Genomic DNA, 21493 nt, shown 5'->3' with positions numbered 1-21493 from the left:
CCTGCCCATGGCAGGGGGGTTGGAACTAGATGATCCTTGTGGTCCCTTCCAACCCTGACTGATACTATGATACTATGATCTTCAAGGTCCCTTCCAGCTCAAACCATTCTATGATTCTATGACTGCAACCAGCTTTGTTGCAGCCCCACTCTCCCTTCTCTCCCCAGACTCCCATTCTCACTTCCTCCATTTGTTTATTTTTACGAGGTTAATTTTCTGCTGGTTTAGCTCCCAAACAAACTTATCACAGGAGCTGATAAAGGCTGGGACAAGGCAGAAGGACACAGTGGCGGCAGTGCAGTCTCAATGTGCCCGGTGTAGGCACACAGTCTGGTATAAAAGGCATGTCTGGGGTGGTGACCGGCATTATTTGCCTCCCTTTTGACCCTATCCACCTGCTTCACTCAACATTCACTTCTGGACGTCTAGACACCGTGTTCCAAGTGCACAACCTCACCATGCCCACGCTCTGCTCTTGAGAGCAGAGTGGCTGTGCCACTCTTTTCCTCCTTCAGCACAAGCACGAGCTGAAAACTCCTGTTAACTCGGGGTAACAAGTTTCCAGCGAGCTCTGGATCCCAGGGAGAGCAAACACCCGCATCCCTGCAATATAAGGAAGGTATGGACGTCTCGGCTTGTGCAACACAAGAGCAGGGCAGAGCCCGTTTTAGTCTTGCCTTTTTTGGCTCTGCCCGCACGTAGCCCTTAGCAGCAAGGAGCCGGCGCAGCAATAGCACCGAGGGACAGAAATAAAGTCGTGCCAAGAGTGGGATTGCCGGTGATCCACTCCCCGCGATCCTAGCTCCGCTGATGGCGTGATCACGAAAGACTTCTACGTCCCAGGCCAACGCCGCTCACTCGCTCCCTCCCTCTTTTCCCTCCCTCCCTCCCTCTGCCCTGCGAAGGTGCCGGGCTCCAAGCAGCAGCCAGCCTCTGCCACAGCCTGCACTTCCCGACAGCCGGAAGCAAGCTCTGGGGTCCAAACCTGCCCCATTACGAAGGTACCACCCTAGCACCCCCAAACTTTTCACCCTAAGCCACCCAGCAGCGATGCTGCGCCCCGATACTGAGGAGCCCGGGGCTCCCCCGCACCGCCCCGTTCCCGAAGGAAGCCGGGAAGGTCCTGCCCCTCATCCCCGGCTCCTACGCCCGCCGTACCCGGCTGCCCACCTTGGAGGCGGGGGGCTGCGGGGCGGGCCCCCCCTGAGCCAATGGCCGCGGTAAGGCGGGCGAGGGGGGAGGACGGACGGAGGCGGTGCCGGGCCCACAATAGGGGCGGCGGGAGGGAGGCAGCCGGGAGCGGAGCGGGGAGCCGGGCAGCACCTTGCGGCGGGCGGAAGGTGAGACTTGCCGGGCCGGGGAGGGGATTTCCTCGCTTCTGGTTGTGTAGCCGGGACATTTGCGAAGAGCTTGAGCGGTTGGGGCTTTCCTTTCCTTTCCTTTCCTTTTCTTTTAGGAGCAAGGTTCCGAGCCCGGCTCCCCCCTGTTCTGACTCCCCCCTCTTGCCTATCCCCTCCTGCCTCCCCCCCGTCCTCCCTTCCTCCTCCTGTCTCCCTTCCTCCTCCTGCCTTCCTTCCCCCTCCTGCCTCCACTGCTCATTCATTTAACAAAGGGAGTTGTCTTCAGCCCTCGGGGGTTTGCGAGCGGGGAGCCGTTTGGATCCGCACGTTTGGGGGTCCCGGGCAGGGGTTTGAGGTAAGAATCGGGGCTCAGCCCAGAGTTTCTGCTGAGCATCCCGGTCCTGGCTTCGGCTGGAGGGGTGGGCGCTTTGGGCAAACACAAAGACTTGAGGAGCTGGACCCTTTGGTGGGCGATGGGGTGATGCAGCCCCGGGCTTTGTGTGGCTGGTGCGCAGGGATGGAGAGGTGGGAGCGTGGCTTTGAACTCCCCCTGCCCGTGTGTGTTGGAAGCGGTGGATTTTTTGCTGTTAAAGTACTTAAAAGCAAAGCTGAAGTTAGGATCGTGGCATAATTCAGATTGGAAGTGACCTCGGGAGGTCACTAGTCCAGCCTCTTGCTCAAAGTGGGGGCTTCGCTCTGGGGAGTGGGTAGTAGTGAAGTGACGTTGTGGGATAGGTGGCACCTTTGGGCGCTCTCCTGGGCTTCCGAAGGAGAGGCATCATCCGCAGGACGAGCCCTCGGGGGCAGTTAACGCTTCTCTCCTCCTCTGTGGATGGAAATGCCCCAACCCACAGCTCTCCACGCCTGTAATACCTCTTCTTGCTGCTTTTGTTATCCAGAGGGTTTAAAATTCGTGATCGCTGCGAATAGCTGGCTCCTTCCGTGTGTGTGTCATGGTGCATCTGCTGCTGCTGAGCATTGCTTGATCCTGATTCCCACATTACTTCCAGGAGTTTTTACTCGAGGAGCAGGATTTATAGATTGATGTCAAAACGTGGCTCTTTGCAGGGTACCTGTTAGCAGCTGGAAGGCATGCACCTTATGCCGTGATGAAATGTGATGTGTCTATCTATGTATATGCAACAACAACTGTAAAAGCTGTTTAGGCAGGCAAGCTTTCCAAAGTGAAAGTGGGTACTGGGCGAAATGGCTGTGTGGCGCACAGAAGGAGTGTTTGTTCTCTCTGCTCGCAATTACTCTTTGTACAGTGACTCATAGATGCCTTTCACTGAACCACCTCCCCTTTCTCCGTACCTGGAGTTTCCTGGCATTGCTTGCGCACATCACCTGGCAAAGCAGGGAGCATCTCCCCGGCTGCTGCTCCAACATCTCTTGGTGTGGGGGTGTGTTAATTTCGCTCACAGCTTGTTAGGGTAAGGCTGGAAAAACTCCTCCTTGTGGAGCAGTTTGTCTGTGTGTGTCCACTGGATGCTTAGAAATTGCTTTTCCCTGTGTGTGTTCTGTGGATAAGTCAGAGAAGTGAGGCTCATCTCTGCACGGAGAACAGAAAGTAGGGTGGAAATTGAAACGTGTCTCAGTAATGAATCTGTTTAACTGTGGATTGCTCCTGTCTTGGGCCATAGGATAGAATTTTTTCTTAGGTGTACTGAATAACAAAGCTGGAGTTTAAGCTGGGCAGGTATTTAGGCTGAGCCCTGTGGGGATCGACCAGCTTCTTTACATGAGGTTCTATAACTACCATTCTTTGACTTGGAAATGAAAGCCAAAAATAAAACTGAAGAGGAGAATGCTCTTGTAGCATGACAGTGGGAACACTTTGAGTGGTTTGGGGGAATATTGTGTTCTCTGAATGTTCCTCAGAGGGCAAAAAAAGAGAGGGGAAATGCAAGGCTTTTGGTTCGTGCTCCTCTGTGCATCACAGGGATATTGGAAGAAACGTGTGACAAGTCCAGTGTAGCTTCCACAAGTGAAATTACATTACTCGGTGGTTGTGTTTCTGGCGGCCTTGCTTGTGCTCAATTAAAACTCTTTTTGCCCAAGGGATCAAAGAGCTGTTTAATTGCTGCTGATTCTGGTTTGTCCTTTTCCAGGTCTCAACTCTCTTTTACCTTGTCTTTCAACTATGGCAACAAGTTACTGAATTTCACCTGGTTTGCTAACTAGTGTTTTGTTTTCTTTTTTCAAGTATGAGCTAGCTGTGGTGTGGCTTCTTCCCTTCTTTCTCCTCTTTGTGCACCTGTTTTGCTTCCTCAGTGTGGGAAGCTTTGTAATTTCAAAAGCTAGTTGTTATGATACACATCCCTCATATCCTTCAGAGTATACAGAACCACCTAGAGCTGAAACAGACTTTTCTCAGTACCAACATAGAGAAATGATGCGTAGCTCCACCCTTGAAGCGATCTGGGTTTACAGCTCATCTTGTCAACAGGGGATAACAGAAGCAGACTGACTTTGTAAAGGATCTGACCACTCTGTGTGAGGAGGTACAAGAAACAGCCTGAAACCAGGTGACTGGATCCAAAAGTGTTATTTCTTTAAAGCCTAGTCAGTAGGTTAACCCTTTGACAGGTACAAGAAGATCTCTTGTTGGCTTTTTACTTCTATGGGAAGATAGAATATGTGTGCCAGAACTGTGTGGTGTGAAAGAACCTTTTTCTCTGCCTAGCAAGGAGTTGAACTAATTTTTTTCAACCAGGTATCTTGGTCTGTATAGGAGTTGGGTAGACTGTAGACAGATGGAGAGAGTTTGGGCTATTCAGTCTGGAGAAGAGAAGGCTCTGAGGAGACCTTATTGTATCTGAAAGGAGCCTACAAGAAAGCTGGGGAGGGACTTTTGAGGGTGTCAGGGAGTGATAGGGGGTGCTGGTGGACAAAAAGCTCAACATGAGCTCTCAATGTGCACTTGCAGCCCGCAAAGCCAGTCAGATCCTGGGCTGCATCAGGAGAAGTGTGGCCAGCAGGTCGAGGGAGATGATCCTCCCCCTCTACTCAGCTCTGGTGAGACCCCACCTGGAGTCCTGCATCCAGTTCTGGAGCCCCTATTACAAGAGGAATATGGAGGTGGTGGAAGGTGTCCAGAGAAGGGCCACGAGGATGATCAGAGGGCTGGAGCACCTCTCCTATGAGGACAGACTGAAGGAGTTGGGGCTGTTCAGTCTGCAGAAGAGAAGGCTCCGAAGTGACCTAATTGTGACCTTCCAGTATCTGAAGGGGGCCTACAGGAAGGCTGGGGAAGGACTTCTCAGGATCTCAGGTAGTGATAGGACTAGGGGGAATGGAATGAAGCTGGAGGTGGGGAGATTCAGGCTAGATGTGAGGAGGAAGTTCTTCACCATGTGAGTGGTGAAACCCTGGAATGGGTTGTCCAGGGAGGTGGTTGGGGCCCCGTCCCAGGCTGGCTGAGGCTCTGGGCAGCCTGATCTAGTGTGGGGTGTCCCTGCCCATGGCAGGGGGGTTGGAACTAGATGATCCTTGTGGTCCCTTCCAACCCTGAATGATACTATGATAGGACTGGGGGGAATGGAACAAAAATAGAAATGGGTAGATTCAGATTGGATGTTAGGAGGAAGTTCTTCAGCATGAGGGTGGCGAGACACTGGAACAGGTTTCCCAGGGAGGTGGTGGAAGCCTCGTTCCTGGGGGTTTTGAAGGCCAGATGGACGTGACTCTGAGCAACTTGATCTAGTGTGAGATGCCCCTGCCAATGGCAGTGGGGTTGGAACTAGATGATCCTTGAGGTTCATCCAACCCTAACAATTCTATGATTCTATGAGTGTATGTTCTTCTTATCATAGAATCATATAATAGAACAGTTTGGGTTGGAAAGCACCTTAAATTTCATCTAGTTCCAATACCCCTGCCATGGGCAGGGACACCTCCCACTAGATGAGGTGCTGGTCTTTGTACTGACTTGCTTAAGCAGAGAACAATTTGTCTAGTGTGTAACTCTTCTTATTCACTTGCAGCTGGTAGAAACTACTTTGCATCCCTGTTCCCAGGGATGGGAATGGCTGGGACTGTCAGTGGACACTCACTCATGTAGCTCATAAGTCACTGTGATCAGTTCTTCTGTGCTGAGCATAAGGCATGTGATGCTCTTTAGGAATGAATAGCTTAAAAATGCCTGAATGTCTGACCCTGCCTATGCTAAGCAGGCTTTTACTCAAACTTAAGTCCCAGCTTGGAATTCCTGAACTTGGGTGCTGCTGTGCACAGCACATGTAGATGCCATTGATGTGGCTGTGAGGGGTAGTGCTCAATGCAGACACCAGTGATGACTCTTCTGGATTTGTGCTCCTCAAGCACATCCTCAGAGCTGTAGGTAGGAGTGGTTTGGCCCTTCAATGCTCTGTCTCCTTTATGGCATGTAGTAGTGGGCTGCATATCAGAGTTTCAGGGCTTCGTGGGATTTGTGCGATGCTTGGAGCTGAAAACATAGAATGGTTTGGGTTGGAAGGGACCTTAAACATTGTCTGGTTCTGAACCCCCTGCCACAAGTAGGGACACCAGGTTGCTAAAAGCCCCTTCCACTCTGGCCTTAAACCCTTCCAGGGAAGGGGCATCCACAACCTCTCTGGATACCCTGTTCCAGTGCCTATCCACCCTCATAGTGAAGAAATGGATCCTCGGAGTTGAAAAAGTCTCCCCAGGCTCCCAGTATGACCAGTAGAGAAGGAAAGACCTTTTTAGGATGTGGTACATACCATCCTCCAGTAGACACTTAAAAATAGGTCAGAGAGTTGCACTCTAAAAGTGCTGATTCCTCTTTGTAGTCACATTGGTCTCCTCTCCCATGCATTAGGTTTTGTGGCAACATGCAGCTGAGAGGAGCTCACTGTGGAGATGCCGGCAGAAAGCAGTGCTAACAAATCCACTGGCAAAAGCACTGCAGCAGCGGAGTGTTCACAAATTCCCTTCATTTTAGCACTGGCTTGTTGGGGTGGGGAAGGGGAAACAAAAAAATAAAAAAGTCAGCTGATTAAGTGCATTTCCAGGGGAATGTGGAGGAAAAAGTAAAAGCATTCAGTTCTGGTTTAGGTACTTAAAATGCTTGTGTTGAATTGTCTGGGCTCTTCAGACTGGCAAGCGTTCTGGTTTCCAGTCATGTAGCTAACGATGGCCTTTCTCATCTTTACATCTAGTCTGAGATGCAGGTTAAACAGTAACTTCCCTTTCATGGTTTCTTTCCTCCTCTGGTCTTTGGACCTGCTCTATAGCCAGTTTATTTCACCCTTAAGCTGATATAACTGCCTTAAAGTCAGCCTATTTCCTACTTCCTGCCTAGAATCAGTGAAGTATAGTGGTGGTAAATCAGGCATTCTTCTGTCATCATAGGTTTTGAAATTGGATGAGAAAAAAGAGGTAATAGGATAGAAGAAAGGTCCTAATTTGGAAATAACAGCCCAAACCAGAACACTGCAGAAGTGGTAAAGAAATAGTTGGGATCACAAAGGCCTTTGGTAGGAAAAATTACCATGTGAGAGGCAGTGTGTGCAATGTATTGTGACCAGCTTGAAGCATATGACCTCTACCTGCAAACATCTCCTTGATCTAGGTGGGCCTGTAGCTGTGTGACTAGAGGTAAGTCAAGTGACAGTTATGTTCTGCATGTAAATGGGATGTAAAGCCTTGTTCCATGTCTGTTTTGATCTTCTTTTTCCTTAGTCAGTTCATTCCTGTAATCTAAATGGAGAATGGGGAAGGAAAGGAATTACTGTTCATGTTCTGTGTGAGTTGGGCCTGGGGGAGTCATCCAAATTTGCTTTAAGATGCCATTTCCTGTTCTTATGGGTTAGATGTTCATAGAATTGTGGAATGATTTGGTTTGGAAGGGACCTTTAAGGGTCATCTAGTCCAATCCGCCCTTCCATGAGCAGCGACATTTTCAACTAGAGCAGGTTGTGTGGAGCCCTGTCCAAACTGACCGTGAATGGGATGGGGCAAGTTACAATGTCTGTGGTTTAGAGCTGATGGCATTTGAGAAATTCACAGATGGCAGCAGAGAGAAGGAAAATCCAACACAAAATGCTAGGACTCAGTTTGAAGGAGTGGCACTCAAAAGGTGTCACAGCAGTGCTCTTGGGACCTTGAGTTTCTCTAAGCATTGGCAGGGCTTTGAGCTATCCATTCTCGTAATGACTCTAAGTGGCAACACACAAGTATTTCAGCTGATGCCTCTTCCAAGATGAAGCACGTTTCTCAGGGCTTATGTTCTATTCATGAAATAGAAGCTGGAGTGAGGAATATTTATATTTGAACTGGTGGCTTGCTTCATGTGGTTTCCCCTCATTTACATACAGAAAGCTTAGTGTAATGCGAAATACCTTATCACCTCTTGAGCATAAGGAATTGCCACTATAGATTATTTTCTGCACCTACATACTCCCAAATGCTCTGTGGGTTTTAAAATACAAATAGCTTGGCCACTTAACCCAAACTCCTCTGTAGAAAGAACAGAGAACTTAGGTTTAATTTCTCCAGCTGCATGTAAGCGAACATTATGCAATTTCCCCCAACAAGTTAAACTCAAAGGCTTTGTGCCAGGATGAATCTATCATTTGCCTTTAGTAGGTATTTCAAGAATGTCTTATTTCAGTTGTGCTGTGGAGAGGCTAGAAGTCACAGCTGAATGTGAAATTTGTGTGCCTCTGTAGTTCAGACTCGTTTGGGATGAAGGAAAAGCTGATTTCCTTCAGCAGCAGAAGGGGAGGAATATCCCAACCCCCCTTTCTCAACCCTGTCTGCACTGCTGAAGCTCTGAGATTCATTTCAGCTCAAGGCCCTCTGCGAGGTGCGGTCTGTCTTTGAAGCTTTTACTGAGTGCTGTAGCTCCAGCCTGTGTTGAAGTGGAGGAGGAAAGAAACCCAAGGCCAGGCTTATAAAGTATCCTTTGTTTTCCTGGTTCATTGAACTGCTCACCTGAGTCTGGATTCTGGTGTCCGTTCACAACAGAAGGTCGACTGAACAGTGAGATAACCGCTGCAAAGACCAGGGAGTGCCCCAGCACAGAAAGGAATTGGCAGTGAGCAGACACATCAGGATTTGAAATGCAATATGGGTTAGCTCATTAAAATTAATAAGACATTCAATTATAAAACTCCTCATTACATTTTGCACTTCTTCTGGAAACAGAACAATTTATATGTCCTCATCCTTTCAGGAATACCTCATTCTGGACAGATTCTTATGTCATTTCCCTCTACACGCCATGCAAGATGTTGACTCCTACTGGAGCTCAAGTTCACCTGTTTTATTGATTAAAACATTGCTTTAACAGGCCATTTTAATAGACTGGAAGACGTAGTCGTAGGGCTATGTACCAAAATGTTGCTTTAATTGAGAGTGATCCAAATTAGTGCATATTTGGACTAATATTTGTGTTTAGGTTAAAAAATGAAAAGGCAGATATTCACACATTGACTAAGTTTTAGCAACCTGGATTTGTCTCAAAACAAAGCACACAGAAGGGAAACCCTTTGATTCATGCTCAGAAGCTCAAGGAAGTTCATTAGAGGGCTGCATCAAGAAGATTATGGCCAGCAGGTCAAGAGGAGTGATTCTTACCCTTTACTCTGCTCTTCTGAAACCCCACCTCAAATACTGCATCCAGTTCTGATGTCCCCAGCATAAGAAGGACACAGAGCTGTTGGAGTGAGTCCAGAGGAGGGCCACAAAGATGATCCAGGGGCTCAAGTGCCTCTGCTATGAGGTCAGGCTGAGGGAGCTGCGGTTGCTCAGCCTGAAGAAGAGAAGACTGAGGGGGACCTTAGAGCTACCTTCCAATACCTGAAGGGATCCTCCAGAAAGGCAGGAGAGGGAATTTTTTAAGTATGTCTAGTGACAGGACAAGGAGAAGTGGTTTTCAGCTGAGGGAGAGTAGGTTTAGACTGGCTTGTAGGTTTAGACTGGCTCGTAGGTTGAAGTTATTCAGTATGAGTGTGGTGAGACTCTGGAATAGGTTGCCCAGGATGGTTGTGGATGCTTTCTCCTTGGGGCTGTTTAAGGCCAGGTTGAATACAGTCTTGTGCAATCGAATCTAGTTGTTAGGTGTCCCTGCTCTTGGCAAGGATGTTGGAGTAGATGATCTCTGAGGTCCCTTCTAACCTAAGCCCTGCTATGTTTCTATGACATTGGTTCATAAAAAAAGAGGCAAATTATCCCATTTCCCCGAATTCCTAAGAAATATCTATATGGTGGCCTCCAAAATAAAGGAATGTGACTTTTCATGCCACAGATCTAATCACCTTGTGGAACCTTAAGTAATTTAAAGCTGGATTTCTGACATGAATCCCCGTCCTTTACTAAGTATTGCATTTTGTTAAGTAATATCTTTAAAAAAGGGTTTGCTTGAGACGGTCTGAGCCTCTGGACTCGTGGCACTTCTGTCTGAAATGAGAAATTGCTCTAGTAATGCTCAGTGTTCATGCAGGAGGGAGTCTGGAGGAAGATAAAGACCTGAAACAAAGATTCTGGAATGACTGAGTGGATGGCACTTCCCATGGATATGGCCGTTGATAATTCTTTTTTCCACAGAAGTTTGATTAAATATAATTGCCAGGTTGCCCAGGAGAGCAAACTCTCCTGTTTAACCACCAAAGCTTATAGTTCACATCCCTGGTTTGCCCTTGCCGTTGACTCATCACATCATCAGTCTCTCTCTGGATTAAGATGTGAGTCCAGTTTCCACATTGCATCTCTGACAGCAGGTCACAGCAGATTGCAGATGATGGACAACAAAATGGTGGACAGCAAGTTGACAAGAAGCCAGCAGTGTGCTCTTATGGCCAAGGGGGCCAATGGTGTCCTGGGGTACAGCAAGAATAGTGTGACCAGCAGTTTGAGGAAGGTTTTCTTTCCCCTCTACTCTGGAGGTGAAAGTACTCCACATCTGGAGTACTGTGACCAGTTTTGGGCTTCCCAAGTTACAGTATCACAGTATAGGTAAGGTTGGAAGAGACCTCGAGGATCATTGAGTCCAACCTATCAACACAGACCTCATGACCAGACCATGGCACCAAGTGCCATGTCCAGTCTCCTCTTGAACACCTCCAGGGACAGTGACTCCACCACCTCCCTGGGCAGCACATTCCAATGACTGACCCTCTCGGTGAAGAATTTTCTCCTCCCCTCCAGTCTAAACCTCCCCTGGCGCAGCCTGAGACTGTGTCCTCTTGTTCTGGTGCTGGTTGCCTGGGAGAAGAGACCAACTCCTTCCTGGCTACAACCACCCTTCAGGTAGTTGTAGAGGGCAATGAGGTCTCCCGTGAGCCTCCTCTTCTCCAGGCTAAACAATCCCAGCTCCCTCAGCCTCTCCTCACAGGGCTGTGCTCAAGGCCTCTCCCCAGCCTTGTTGCCCTTCTCTGGACACGTTCAAGTGTTTCGATGTCCTTCTTAAACTGAGGGGCCCAGAACTGGACACAGTACTCAAGGTGTGGCCTAACCAGTGCAGAGTACAGGGGCACAATGACCTCCCTGCTCCTGCTGGCCACACTATTCCTAATGCAGGCCAGGATGCCATTGGCCCTCTTGGCTGCCTGGGCACACTGCTGGCTCATGTTTAGGTGGCTGTTGATCAGTATCCCCAGGTCCGTCTCCGTTTGGGAGCTCTCAGCCACTCTGACCCCAGCCTGTAGCTCTGCATGGGGTTGCCATAGCCAAAGTTGAAGAGAGAGAGTCCAGTGGAGGGCCACAGAGATGATGAGAGCACTCGAGCATAGCCCTTGTGAGGAGGGGCTAAGAGACCTGGGGCTGTTCAGTCTGGAAAAGAGAAGACTGAGAGGGTATCTTGTGGGATTGGACTAAATGACCCTTAAAGATCCCTCCCAACTCAATGCATTCTATGATTGTGTGATTTTTCTCAATGCTTATATCTATAGGGCAGGCATCAAGAGGATGGGGCCAGGCTCTTTTGAGTGGTGCACAGCAGAAGGACAATGGGCAATGGGCACAAACTGGAACACAGGAAGTTCCATCTAAACATGAGAAAAAAATATTTCCTGTGAGGGTGCCAGAGCAGTGGAACAGGCTGTCCAGAGAGGGTTGTTGGGTCTCCTTCTCTGGAGAGATTCCAAACCCACTTGGATGTGATCCTAAGCAACCTGCTTTTGGGGACCGTGCTTTATCAAGGGGGCTGTAGTAGATGATCCCCAGATGTCCCTTCCCACCCTCACTGTGCTGTGATATTAAGAGACAAGTTGTGGGAGCTGAAGTCAAAGGAGTGGCCTTGAAATGAATCGTGATAATGCCCCATAGCTCTTCACCAAAACCTCCCACCTTTTGATAATCACAGTAATTGGTGAGGTTCTTTGGTAAAATGTGTGCATGTGGTGGGTGTGTGTCAAGGTGTTTGATGTTTTCTGTTAAGCTCCAAGATTCTGGGGATGTGAAACATATGCAACAATCTGTGCCATCTAAAGGAGACTTCTCCCACTCCTATCCAAGGAAATAAATGACAGAATTTGATCCAAGTGTGCCTCGAAGGCTTCCACATTGAGATTTAATCACGCAGGGTTGGTTTGAGCTTCTGGTTCCTAATTTTTTTTGGGGAGGGAAGTGAGGCCATCTACTGCAGCTTAACAATGTCATTAACGTTGTAACTTAATTCTCCAGAATCACTGCAGTCTTCACAGCCTTAAGAGTCTTCACTGAGCAGCCTTGCAGAAGGCCATAGAAGTTTTGATGGGAGGAAGGAGAGGGAACCAGTGACAAGTATTGTTGTCACAGCTAGGTTGATCTAATAAAAACCCTGTCTTAATTTCTGCCTCATCAAATTTCTTCATGTTGCATCAGCCTATATGTCTGGTAAAGATTTCAGTCTGTTACATTTATGTGTCTTAAAAATTCTTCCAGGCAGTTCTGACTCCCTTGGTAGCAGAGGGAATGATTAAAAAGGCTGTACAAAATGCACAGAAAGCAGCAGGAGTCTTATCCACTGCCTAAACAGTATGAAAGAGGAGGGACTAGAACTGCTTCTCCAGGCCTGTTTCAATCCCTTGCTTATGTTCCTAAACCAGATTTGAAGAGTATGAACAAACTGTAACTGATATTTTTATCTTGGTGAAGCTCTAACCTCTGGTGTCTCTTCACATTTGGCAGCCCTGACAATCATCATAAATTTCACTTGTAGTGTGTGTGAACTAACTTCTGTATCCTTCCTGTTTGTTTGGCTGCTTTTCTCTGTCTCCAATTCTTACTTAGAGCTCTTAAAACCTTGTTTGTTTGTTTGTCTGCCTTTTGCCTTTGTGCATCTCCTGCCCATCTTTCCTTTCCCTGGCCACCTCTAAGACTGATGAGAAACAGTCATAGAATGGTTTGGCTTGGAAGGGATATTTAGAAATCTTCTAGTCCACACCCTCTGCAATCAGCAGGGACATCTTCAACTAGAGTAGGTTGCTCAGAGCCCCAAACAACCTGAACTGGAATGTTTCCAGTGATGGGGCTTCTACCACCTCTCTGGGCAATCTGGGCCAGAATCTTGCCATGCTCAGTGTAGGGAAATGTCTTCCTTCTGTCTAGACTGAATCTCCCTTCTTCAGTTTAAAACCATCATCCTTTGTCTTGTCACAATAGAATCTGCTAAAAAGTCTGCCTCCATCTTTCTTATAGGCCCCTTTTAAGCACTGAAAGACCAGATTAAGGTCTCCCTATAGGATTCTCTTCTCCAGGCTGAACAACCCCCAGCTCTCTCAGCTTTCCTTCATATCCAAAGTGATCATTTTTGTGTCCTCCTCTGCAGCCATGCCAACAGGTCCTTGTCCTTCATATACTGAGGACTGTAGAGCTGAACCCAGCACTGCAGGTGGGGTCTCAGCAGAGCAGAGGGGCAGAATCCCTTCCATTGACATGCTGCTTATGCTGCTTTGGATGCAGCCTAGGACACGGTTGGCTTCTGGGCTGTGAGTGTACGATGTCAGCTCCTGTCCAGTCCTCATACATCACATCTGTGATTCTGAAGATACCAGACAAACACAAATGAGCAGCAGGGAGGTCAAATATTTTGTCCTCCATCTCAGTGAGAAGCAACCTCCTCAGGGCTGGGAGGAGAATGGAGACTTGGATATCAGGAGATACATTTGGCTCATTGCCTTCATCTATGAAGCAGGCAGTTTGGTGATGAGACACAATGAACTATTTAATTGTACAAATTACTTTCAGGGTGAGGGTAGGGCTGGGAATGGCAAAAGCAGGACATTCTACAAGGAGGAAAAGAAAAAACCCCAACAAAACAAAAACAGCAAACCACCCAGGATTCCTTCAAAGCTCTCCCAAAAGCCAAAAAGCAGAGCAGAACTAGTGTTTCTTCCTGTGTAGGCTGCCTTCAAATGGAGGCAGACGGTCACAGGTGGTGTTTGAGCTCTAGGTTCAATAAAGGCACATCCTTCAGTCAGAGAAGGCAAAACAGTGTCACTTGCTGGAATTTGAAAACAGTGTCTAAATGCCTCAGGGACTTGTCATCGAGTGACTCACTGCTCTGTCACAGGAGGGCTCTGGCTTCACTTGAAAGTTAGACTCCCTGAAGCAGCACCCTGCCAGCTCATGATAACAGTCCCCTCTCCCAGACTCGTCTCCAATTTACTCAGGGTGAAGAGAGGATTTGAGGGGACAGGGCAGGAGAAGGCAAAGGTAGGTTAAGTGGTCAGAGATCTCTCACTGTCTTCCTCATGGATGTCTGACTACCAGCATTTTCATTTGTCCTGTGTCTCTCTGGAATGAGTCCTTCAGATGCAGAAGTGGTGAGCTGGCCATATTTGTAAGAATTTAGTCATTTGCTTAGTACAGCCAAAAAAAGTCTTCTCTTGTGTGCAATGTTTTCTTTTGAAGTTATTTGCCACTACAAAAAAACCCAAAACCAACCAACCAAAAAAAAAATCCCCCCCCAAACATCACCAAACAAACAAAACCCCACAAAACCAACCAACCAGAAACCCCCCAACCATGGCAGTGCTGAAATGATCTCAGCTTGATTTCATTTGCCTCCTGCAGCAAATTAGGGAATCGCCAGCGTCATGGTTTGTATTTTTTCCCCCTGTGTTTAATTCACATAGTATCATAGTATCAGTCAGGGTTGGAAGGGACCACAAGGATCATCTAGTTCCAACCCCCCTGCCATGGGCAGGGACACCCCACACTAGATCAGGCTGGCACATCATCAATTTTATTTTACATGCCTTTTGCTTTATTTTTGTTTTGAAGAGCCAGTCCTTTTTAATTGTAGGCAGATCCTGCAAGAGCCCTTCCTGCCTTCTGATCCAGTACTTACTCATCCTGGGACCTACTCCAAATGCCACCACTGGTGCTTTGTGTGGGCATTTTGTTTCCTTCAAAAATGTTTCACTGATATTTGGCAGTTTGGGAGGTGATGATGATGGTCATGGAGGGGAAAAGAATCTCACTTGAGCAGCAAGTGGTTTTTTGCTCTTAGCATCATACCTGTTTGTGTCACCAAGCCTTAAGTTTAGTACTGCAGCAGATGCGTTGTGTATCTGGCGATGTTCAGTTGCTCATTCAATCCCACCCTGTTACTCTGGCTCAGCGTTGAGGAGCAGTGACTTCAACAAGGTGATCTCATCTGTTGTGTGGTGTAGTTGTGTTTGAGTGTGAAGATCTGAGATTCTATTCCATCTGCTCTTCCTGTAGCTATAGGCAAATCACCTGAAATCCAGTAGGATGAGCATGTGTGAGCTCTGTGGTCTGTCTTCCTGCTTTCTCATTAATTTATAGAATCACAGAATTGTTTCTGTTGGAAAAGACCTCTAAGATCATTGAGTCCAACACTGAGTCAACCCAACACCACCATGGCCATTAAATGGTGTCCTAGATTGCCATGCCCACACGTTTCTTGAGCACCTCCAGGGATGGTGACTCCACCACCTCCCTGGGCAGCCTGTGCCAATGCCTGAACAATTTCCTTTCAGGAAAGAAATTTTTCTTGTTATCCAACCTAAACCTCCCCTGGAACAATTTGAGGTGATTTCATCTCCTTTTATCACCTGCTAAAAGGGAGAAGAGACCAACCCCCACCTCATGCTTCCCTTCTGTGGTGGGGCTCTTGTTAGCCTTGTTTCTGTTTTCACTGGTGTGTGATAGAGGGGAGCAGTGAAATGTATCTATATAAAGCACAACCCGTGCTAGTCTCTGCTTACAGACTGCTCAACCTCTCTGTGAGGGCTCTGATTCTAACTTCCTAATGAACTAGTTTGGGAAGAAATAATCTGTGGTTGCCTTTGTGTTCTTCTCGACTAACAGATGAGAAGCCTGTTTGCTTTTTTCCCCAACTCCCACTACCCCTATCACAAAACTATCAACCAAAGATGTGGCTGTTGGCAGCTGTGTTCCTTTTGATGTGGTCAGCACAAATTAATATTAAAAGCCTAATTCTGATCTTGCATTTTCTCAGAGACTGACTGCGTGATGAAAAGACAGGAGGAGGCTTCTCTCTCCACCTGCTGGGAGCCTGCTCATTGCTTGCCTGTTTTTGGAGGCTGCAATCAGTGGTTGCAGTTTGGCACAGCTGAGGTCATCATGGCATGCAGCCATCCAAAGTCAAGGGCGCTTTTCCCTTTTGGCACTTGTCGGTGAGCTGACCTGGCACAAAACTTAACAGAGCAACAGGAGTGAACATAGAGGCAGTGTAGTATTAATGATGTAAGGACTGCAAGATGTATGGCTAGATCTGGTGGCTGGTTTCTCAGGGTTAGCTCACAAGTGAGTGCCTTCTCACTCTTGAAATGTCTGTCTGCATTGTGGTTCCTAACATGCACAGCTTTTAATTTTGACTATTTTATTTTCTCATTCCCTGGTACTTGAGCTCTTGAAACCTCTAGCACCTGCCCAGTCAGCTCCTGCTGGACCAGCTTATCATAGAATCATAGGGTGCTTTATGTTGGAAAGGACCTTTAAAGCTCATCTAGTCCAACCCCCTTGCAGTGAGCAGGGACCTGTATTTGAAAGTCCTCAGTACAAAATGGATTTTGACCCCTTTCTATCTGTTTCTCTCTCTTTATGAAATGTATTTGGGAGAAGGAGCCTGATGGAAAATCACAACCAGGCCATGTATTTCTCTGTTCTTAATATTGTTATGCTGTTCTGGATCCTCCTTTGACCCAGTGTGGAAGCATAATGCTTCCCTGCCATGCTGTAGGAACTTCCATGCTTTGCCTGGTAGGTTCATTTGTTAGCATAGCAGAGCACTCTGGGGGATTTTCCCCATCACCTGCATCATGTCTTGCACCCTGCAAGTGTTTTGTATATTCTTATAATCTTGAAAAGGTGATTCAGAACTGAAATGTTGTTTTTCCCCAGCAGGTTTTAAGCTGGGCCCAAACTTCTTGCTGGTGTCCAGCTAGAACTATATATTTTCTTAAATCCAAGCCAGAATTAAGTTGCTAATGCTGCTGCCAGTCACACAAAATGTCCATTGTTTTGCTGTTCCACCTTGCAGGCCCTCAGTTGGTAGTCAAATTGCTATAGTGCAGGACTCATCTCTTGTACAAATGCTTGGTGGCTTATTTATGGAGGTGCTGCGATTCGTTCTCACCTTTCACCCAAACAGTGCACATAAAGGCTCACAGTGAGCATAACGCACAACTTTGCTGGAGAATTTATCTACTCTCTTCTGTCATGCAGATGTAGAGGGCAGAGGGAGAAGCAGCAGGCACAGGGAGGAACAGGAAAAACACATTTCTGGTATAGAATAATGTCACTCTATCTCTGAACACCCTGAAATGGGTACAGGAAGACTTTGGCAACATCTGTGCCTCGGAGCTCATAGCCAAGATGAAAACAAGATGAGAAACTTTCATGTTGTCAGGAGGTGTGCAGCAGGTATTTGGTGAGATCTGCTGGGTGTGGAGGAGCAAAAGAAAGTTCTGGAGCTTGGTTGCTTTTTTCTTTCCCATTTTTCCCTGTTTTTCTTTTTTTCCCTCCTAACTTGGGGACATAACTCTCTCAGTAGCCCATGGGTTTCAGTGGGAACGTTCAAGGACTGTCTTAGCAGCACTGGAGAGCCTAACCTTGAGAGCAAAAGTGGAGTGTTTCATGTGGTTACAGACTAAAAGATGTGGGTAGGCATCTAGTGGGAATCCAGTCAGCGTGTGGGCGCTTGATTCCCTCGGAAACTGCTGGGATTTGGCACCTAAGCTGCTGAAGTATTTTTAAAAGCTCTTAAATATGTTTCTGAAATTTGGGTCTGATGTTGCTGATCGGTGCAAAAGGCTATGAGGGGAGGTATTTTGTTTGGGTTGGTTTTTTTTTTCCTGAAGTAATTGCTGCCTTTGTTCCTTGTTCCTTTCTAAGCAGACAAACAGGAGAAAATTGAAGGAAAGTAACAGAAATGACTTTGGGGCTGGAGGGCGTGACGCAAAAGGGAGATAAAAGAGCTCTACACTTGTGGAGTTTTTATAAAATGAGGAGGAGGGCAGGACTGTTTCTGGACTCCTGAAGGGTGTAAATGCCAAGGAATGGAGGGTGTGGAAGAAGGAAACTGTTTTGGTCTCCACTGTGCAAGTGCCTGCACAGAGAGAGAGGTAGCTTCATAGCCTCAGATGAAAAGAGCATTTGCAGTGACCTTGTGAGTGTTGGTAACAAAGGGTTAAAGTGGATGTGTGTGCTGGGTTGAGGCAGCCCCCTCCCAATGGTCCAATCGTAGAATGGACCAGGTTGGAAGAGGCCTCCAAGATCATCCAGCCCAACCTATCACCTAGCCCTACCCAATCAACTAGACCATGGCACTAAGTGCCTCATCCCGTCTTTTCAATTTAGATTTCCTGAAAACTTCTGTCAAGAACTTGAAACTGCTGCAAGGTTGGAGAAAAGGTTGTAGTTGTAAAGCCACCCGAATGACAGGAAGTAAATCTGCGATGATTTCACCGTTCAGGACGTGCTGTGAAGAGCAGAAATGCTGTGTGTGGTAGCAGGGGAGGTGCCTGCTTCAGTACTTCAGCCAGGGTAAAAGCACTTAAATTTGCAGCTGTTTGCACCTTGGATTGCCTGGCATGGATTAGGGCCATCTGTTTCTCTTGAACTGGGGAGCCCAGAACTGGACACAACACATCCATCAGGATATGAATATAAGATGCGTTAGGATATAAACCATTAGGATTAGGGTACCTTGGGGAGTGCTTGAGGACAAAAGTGTAAGAAGGTTACTTGAAGTTGATAAAGCCACAGCAGAGAATATAAAACCTTAACTGCTGAAGGTGTTAGGAACATTCCCACACCAAGTGGGAATTTTATAGCAAATAGATCAGAGAAACTAACTTGAGATTAATGCAAAAGGAAAATTAGACCACATAGATAAATGAGATGTCAGTAAGTCACCAGGGCTGGATGGGTTTCAACCAAGAGCCCTGAGGAACTTGACTGTGAAACTGCAGAACTGCTGGCCAAGCTGTAGCATTTATCACCTCAGATGGCTGCTGTGCCAGAGGAGTGGGGAGCTGCCAGTGTAATTCCCATCTATAAAAGATCTCTAGAGAGAACCCTGGGAACAGCACACCAGATAGTACTGCCCTCAGGAATGGAAGGGTTTGTAATAAGGATCTCTGGAGACACAGAGAAATGTTCACTCTTGGGGAAGAGTTGAGTGTGGCTTCGGAGAAAAGAAAATCCTGCTCCTCTACCCTAAGAAGTTCTGTGAGGTGTTGGAACAAAGGGTCAAAGTGGATGAAATAAATTTAGGTTTTCAGAAAAATTCTGTTAGGAACTTGAAGCTGCTTGCAAGGTTGGGGGAAAGGTTATAAAGCCACATGGTCATGGATTGACTTGAACCTGCTGCTGCATTTCAAACCACTACACACATGAATAATAGGAGGTAAAAAATCAGGGATGATTTCACTTTGCAGGAAGAGGAGGGAAGCATCACTACAGCAGCAACCAAAAAAGCCACTGTCTTCACCAGGAAGGGATGAAGAGTATAATTTTGCTTCGGTATGAATGCCTGATACACCTGCGTCCTCTGTGGGATGTGTAGGAGAAGATCAGATGGCTGGGACTCTTCCTTTTTGGGACAGTATCACAGTATCACCAAGGTTGGAAGAGACCTCAAAGATCATCAAGTCCAACCTGTCACCATAGACCTCATGACTAGACCATGGCACCAAGTGCCACATCCAATCCCCTCTTGAACACCTCCAGGGATGGTGACTCCACCACCTCCCCGGCCAGCACGTTCCAATAGCGAATGACTCTCCCAGTGAAGAACTTTCTCCTCACCTCCAGCCTAAACTTCCCCTGGCACAGCCTGAGACTGTGTCCTCTTGTTCTGGTGCTGGTTGCCTGGGAGAAGAGACCAACCCCCTCCTGGCTACAACCACCCTTCAGGTAGTTGTAGACAGCAATGAGGTCACCCCTGAGCTTCCTCTTCTCCAGGCTAAACAACCCCAGCTCCCTCAGCCTCTCCTCACAGGGCTGTGCTCAAGGCCTCTCCCCAGCCTTGTTGCCCTTCTCTGGACACATTCAAGTGTCTCAATGTCCTTCTTAAACTGAGGGGCCCAGAACGGGACACAGGACTCAAGGTGTGGCCTAACCAATGCAGAGTACAGGGGCACAATGACTTCCCTGCTCCTGCTGGCCACACTATTCCTAATGCAGGCCAGGATGCCATTGGCCTTCTTGGCTGCCTGGGCACACTGCTGGCTCATGTTTAGGTGTCTGTCAATCAGCACCCCCAGGTCCCTTTTTATATGGCTGCTCTCCAGCCACTCTGACCCCAGCCTGTAGCACTGCATGGGGTTGCTGTGGCCAAAGTGCATCACCCGGCACTTGGGCTTGTTGAATGCCAACAAATGGGATGGAGGGAAAGAGGTAGTTAAGGCCTCATCCCTGGAGATATTCAAGGTGAGACTCAGCAGGGCTCTGGGCAACCTGATCTAGCTGAGGATGCCCCTGCTGACTGCAGAGGGAGTTGGACTGAATGACCTTTGGAGGTCCCTTCCAACCCAGACCATTTGATGAGGTTTAAAAGATAAAATCAGCAGGTGAAGCTGAATATGAAAGATCTTTTAGCTCCCTTTTGCTATTACAACCAGGGAAGTTCTGATAGAACAAGATGGGCTTTGATTTTAAACCAGATGAAAGAGCAGGTTACAAGTGCAGTGGAGAAGAATTGCTGCTTTTGGCCTCAGAATAGGTGGAGTTTGGTGTCAGGCTGTGCAGCTGTCGCCCACGCAGGGCAAATCCCACCTGTGTTACCTTTGCAAGAGACTCAGCATGACCCTTCCTTTCCCCAGGGCTTTCTTCTGCAGCTTTTCATAGGAAGTGATTAGCCAGGTGGCTGGCAAGCATTCAGCACTCCCTTCTGTGCGTGCCCAGAGTCTATTTTTTTTGTTTTTAATTACAAGTGGCTTATCCCTCAGAGAAGTGATGAATATTTTCTTTCTTCCTTTTCTTTAAGTGCTGCCTTCAGCAGGGTGTGCATGTGAACTTTATTTTAATTAAGGGTGAGGAATCTCTTTTACATAACTATATCCCAGATTCTCATGAGAGAGTGAAAACAGCCCTGAGGGAGTGGTGAAGAGGCCAGCGAAATCGGTTGCCTCACCAGTGGAAGACCTGATTCCAATCTCTCTCTGCTTCTCTCTACCTGTGGGACTTGCTCCAGGCTGGCTGACAGCCAAAGGGATTGGACTGAAGCAAAGGGTCTGTCACCTTACATCTTTGTTTTGACCCATTCATTTGTGGGTCTGAGCAGATACAGGAGTGGATGTTGCAGAACTGCCTGAGGTTGTTGTTCTCGCAGTGGGAATAGCCAAATGGGACACAAATCTGCTGTCAAGCCCTTTCAGCCATGGCTGAGTGATAGCTCAGGTGATTTCTACTCCTGTGCCTGCTGCCAGGGTATTATATTGCAACCCTAGGTTCACCTATCTCCTTGAGCAGGACTGTTGCCATCAGTGTGGTCTCCACCAGCCAGTTGGGCTGCTTTGGGTTTAGTAGAGGTGCCAGTGGGACTGGGTCTTTGAGAATGAAGACAATTTGGACTGGAAGTCCCAAGCCAACCTTTTGGAGGCTCTTGGATTTGTTTCTGGAACAGGATGCCCAAGGAAGTGGTGGAGTCACCATCCCTGGAGGCATTTAAAAGGCATTTGGATGAAGTGCTGACAATATAGGCCTAATATTTGTGTACAGGGAGGTGT

The 21493-nt window shown here is 47.5% G+C and overlaps 1 protein-coding gene across 5 annotated transcripts in view; it reads left to right on the top strand.

Annotated features, from left to right (window-relative positions):
* The first annotated feature begins 904 nt into the window (after positions 1-904).
* PAK1 (p21 (RAC1) activated kinase 1) overlaps positions 905-21493 on the top strand; it is a 120850-nt gene continuing 100261 nt past the window's right edge. The window contains exon 1 of one of the 5 annotated variants that reach the window (XM_068139723.1): positions 905-1001. The gene's annotated coding sequence lies outside the window, so the exon portion shown is untranslated. Of the gene's footprint in view, positions 1002-1265; positions 1341-1515; positions 1696-21493 lie in introns of those variants that run through there. The other 4 variants (XM_068139693.1, XM_068139676.1, XM_068139712.1 and 1 more) reach the window with 4 other exon arrangements.

The sequence above is a fragment of the Melanerpes formicivorus genome, unplaced genomic scaffold, assembly GCF_026170545.1.
Source record: "Melanerpes formicivorus ecotype bairdi unplaced genomic scaffold, bMelFor1.0.p_v2 SCAF_1, whole genome shotgun sequence".
Lineage (NCBI taxonomy): Eukaryota > Metazoa > Chordata > Aves > Piciformes > Picidae > Melanerpes > Melanerpes formicivorus.
Note: the sequence above shows the minus strand (reverse complement) of the source record. Positions and strands in the feature narration are given on the sequence as shown.